This window comes from Grampus griseus (assembly GCF_964374135.1).
Source record: "Grampus griseus genome assembly, chromosome: 4".
NCBI classification, from domain to species: domain Eukaryota; kingdom Metazoa; phylum Chordata; class Mammalia; order Artiodactyla; family Delphinidae; genus Grampus; species Grampus griseus.
Window position 1 is genome coordinate 7,038,491 of NC_138997.1, and position 4,488 is coordinate 7,042,978.

The following is a 4,488-nucleotide window of genomic DNA, read 5'->3' on the forward strand; positions in this document are numbered from 1 at the left end:
ACAGAACTTGCCTTACACGTCTCTTCCATCTGGGTGTTCATCTGTATCTTTTATCATATCACTTTACAATAAACTGGTAAACAGTAATACACTGTTTTCCTCACTTCTGTGAGCCACTCTAGCAAATTAATGGAACCCAAGGAGGGCGTATTGGGAACTTCCAATCAACAGGCAATAGGTTGGAAGCACAAGTGACAACGTGGACTTGCCATTGGCATCTGAAGTGGGGGACAGAGGCAGTCTTGTAGGACTGAGCCCCTAATCTGTGGGATCGGACACTATCTCTGGGTAGATAGTGTCAGAACTGAGTTAAATTTGGGGACACCCAGCTAGGGTCACAGACATACTTGGTGTGGGGAAAAAGACCCCACACATCTGGTGTCAGAAGTGTGAATGTGATAGCAGTGTGAGAGTAAACGAGATAGGAGGAGTGTAGGTTTTCTAACACAAAAGGACAGAAGAATCACAGAGATGTCTCTCAACCAGCCCCATCAGCTTCCTTCCTTCAACCGTTCTCGATTTGTTAAGCAACTGCTCTTTTGGTGGTTATCGATAGCTGAGTTGAATTCCTAATGAATACACCTCTCCATTTTTGACATTCTTCTCAAGGAGAAGGGCTAAGAGAAGAAGAAAGAGAGAGAGATAGGGAATACAGTAATCAAGGTGCATATTATTTCTCTTGTCTCTTTGAGACGAAAGTTCCCAAATAGAAATCATGACTGACACTTTCTGTACAGCACCTTAATTATCGAGTTGAATAATCTATATAACACAAATGAATACAAGTCAGTGTCAATACCACATTATGGTGCTTTCAAAAAATCTAAACTCCCACATTGGGTAGATAGAAGGTACACTTTTTTTTTTTTTTTTACTAAATAAAAGCTGTAGTATAAGCTACGGAATAAATCAGTTACACTCAAATAACAATGGCTAACATGTGCCATGCTCTGTTAAATCCTCTAATCTGCACAGCCACCCTATTACACAAGTAGTATTATTATCCCCATTTACAGATGAGAAAACTGAGGCATAGAACTGTTAGAAAATGATCCAACTAGTAAGCTAGGATTTGTATCCAGGCAGTCAAGCTCCAGTGTCTCTGCTCTTAAACACTCACTGTACTACCATATGTTTGTCACACAGACAGACATAATACATAATATACATTATATATATGAATGTATGTATATATAGACATACACATGGAGAGTGTATGTATATATTTATGCACATATATGAATATGTAAGCATATATATGTATGTGTGTGTGTGTGTGTGTATATATATATATATATATATATATATATATATATATATATACACACACACATACACATATATCTCTAAAGAGAGAGAACCTGAAAGAAATGCTTCTTAGAACCTGCACACAAGGAATACTTTTCCCCCCTCAGTTCTTCTCCATCTCCTGGGTATAACAGAAACCAGTATCAATAGCAAGACTTAACATATCACCTAATAAATTAGTCACAATCAGAATTCCCAAATAAACTATTCCTAGTACAGGTACTTTGCTTTCTTAAAAGACAGTTTTGGTGCACACACACACACACACATACAACTGAAGGCAACTAATGAAGTGAAGAAAACTATATTAGCATTTAAATCACAGATAAATGAATTGAAATCAACCTGCTAGTTATATCTAGATTGTATCAGACCTTTACATGTGAAAGGTCTGATCACATGAAAAACACTTGCTGTTGTAAAGACAAAAAAATGAGCTGATAGAGAAAAACTAATGTTTTCTTTGGGTGATTATAGGTGGGACCTTCCGAAGATTGTCTGTCCTAGTCTGCTACCTAGTGTGGAAACTGTACATTTCAATTCTCTGGTCAGGTTTTGTTTCCTCCTTCCAAGCCTCAGTGTTCATGCATATTTATTCAAAACACTGACAACGTTTGATTTTCTTCATCCACTTAAGGGAAACTCTAAATGTTTCAATATCCATGATACATTGCTAAGGGATGATGGAGGGCTGAGTCCCAAACAGAAGGACCAGAGATCCGGGAGCACAGCCTGCAGTCAGATAGTGGGTCTGTGCTTCATCCAAACCCAGGTTTCAGCCATCAAGCTGCACTAGCTTCACTTTTATTTATTTTTTTTATTTTTAAGTAAACATAGATTTCCAAACTAGGGCAGGAAATTTCCGCCTCACTAAGCTGCCTTGCATGCAGTTACTGAAGTGGGCACTGTCTGCCACCTTGTGCCCAAAAAGAAAAGATCACACCAGGCTATGGAATTTATTTCCGCATCTGCTACTCTCTCCAACCTCACTGTTTTAGATTTCTCAGCTTGTAAATATCTACCTTGATTTTGTAGCCCTAATTAAACTGTTCTTGGCAACTCCAGCCAGTCAAGATACCTGATCCTGTTTGATATAACATTCAGGTCAGTTGAAGAGCATTTACTGAAGGACCACATTTTACAAAACTACATGGGACCAGTCAGAATGGCCATCATCAAAAAATCTAGAAACAATAAATGCTGGAGAGGGTGTGGAGAAAAGGGAACACTCTTGCACTGCTGGTGGGAATGTGAATTGGTTCAGCCACTATGGAGAACAGTATGGAGGTTCCTTAAAAAACTACAAATAGAACTACCATATGACCCAGCAATCCCACTACTGGGCATATACCCTGAGAAAACCAAAATTCAAAAAGAGTCATGTACCAAAATGTTCATTGCAGCTCTATTTACAATAGCCCGGAGATGGAAACAACCTAAGTGCCCATCATCGGATGAATGGATAAAGAAGATGTGGCACATATATACAATGGAATATTACTCAGCCATAAAAAGAAACGAAATTGAGCTATTAGTAATGAGGTGGATAAACCTAGAGTCTGTCATACAGAGTGAAGTAAGTCAGAAAGAGAAAAACAAATACCGTATGCTAACACATATATATGGAATTTAAGAAAAAAAATGTCATGAAGAACCTAGGGGTAAAGCAGGAATAAAGACGCAGACCTCCTGGAGAACGGACTTGAGGTTATGGGGAGGGGGAAGGGTGAGCTGTGACAGGGCGAGAGAGAGTCATGGGCATATACACACTAACAAACGTAGTAAGGTAGATAGCTACTGGGAAGCAGCCGCATGGCACAGGGATATTGGCTCGGTGCTTTGTGACAGCCTGGAGGGGTGGGATAGGGAGGGTGGGAGGGAGGGAGACGCAAGAGGGAAGACATATGGGAACATATGTATATGTATGACTGATTCACTTTGTTATAAAGCAGAAACTAACACACCATTGTAAAGCAATTATACCCCAATAAAGATGTTAAAAATAAATAAATAAATAAATGCCAAGACAACAGGGAAAAAAAAAACTACATGGGGGTCAGAAGAAAAGAGATGCTCTTGGCTCTTATTAAGACTGTAATTTAGTCAAGAAGAAAGGGATAGAAAAGATACAAGGCAGACTGTGGTAAGTTCAATAATAGAAACATAAAGTGATTATAGGGGTTCTGAGGAAAGAGATGAACTCTAGCTGAAGGAAAGAGCAAAGATTAGTAAAATCCATTTTCCTTGAGGTATTACGCATGCAGAAGGGCTGCTGACAGTGAGCTCTAATGGGCAAATGAGGGCTTGATAGTCAATGACTTTAAATTATACTATATATATTTTAGAGCTTAAGAAAGACTGGGTAGGGGGAGTTGGAAGGCAGAAGACTGGATGTAGGGACAACTTAAGGGCAACTGCTATAATCCATAAGAAACAACCCTGTCTCCTCACTCAGTCTTTTTATATATATATAAATTTATTTATTTACTTTTATTTATTTATTTTTGTCTGCATTGGGTCTTCGTTGATGCACATGAGCTTTCTCTAGTTGCAGCAAGCGGGGGATACTCTCTGTTACAGCGCGCGGGCTTCTCATCACACTGGCCTCTCTTGTTGCAGAGCATGGGCTCTAGGCACATGGGCTTCAGTAGTTGTGGCACACGGGCTCAGTAGTTGTGGATGTCTGGCTCTAGAGCGCAGGCTCAGTAGCTGTGGCACACAGGCTTAGTTGCTCCACAGCACGTGGGATCTTCCCGGACCAGGGCTCGAACACATGTCCCCTGAATTGGCAGGCAGATTCTTAACCACTACGCCACCAGGGAAGTCCCTCTCACTCAGTCTTATTAGGATCCATTTTCAACCAAGTAGACACTCAAGATGCATTAGTTTTTAAGACACTATGAAGCCTGCGTTTCAAAAACAACTTCAGGGGGCGCTTCAAGATGGCGGAGGAGTGAGACGTGGACATCACCTTCCTCCCCAGAAATACATCAGAAATACATCTACATGTGGAACAACTCCTACAGAACACCTACTGAACGCTGGCAGAAGACCTCAGACCTCCCAAAAGGCAAGAAACTCCCCACGTAACTGGGTAGGGCAAAAGAAAAAAGAAAAGACAGAGACAAAAGAACAGGGCCGGGACCTGCACCTCTGGGAGGGAGCCATGAAGGAGGAAAG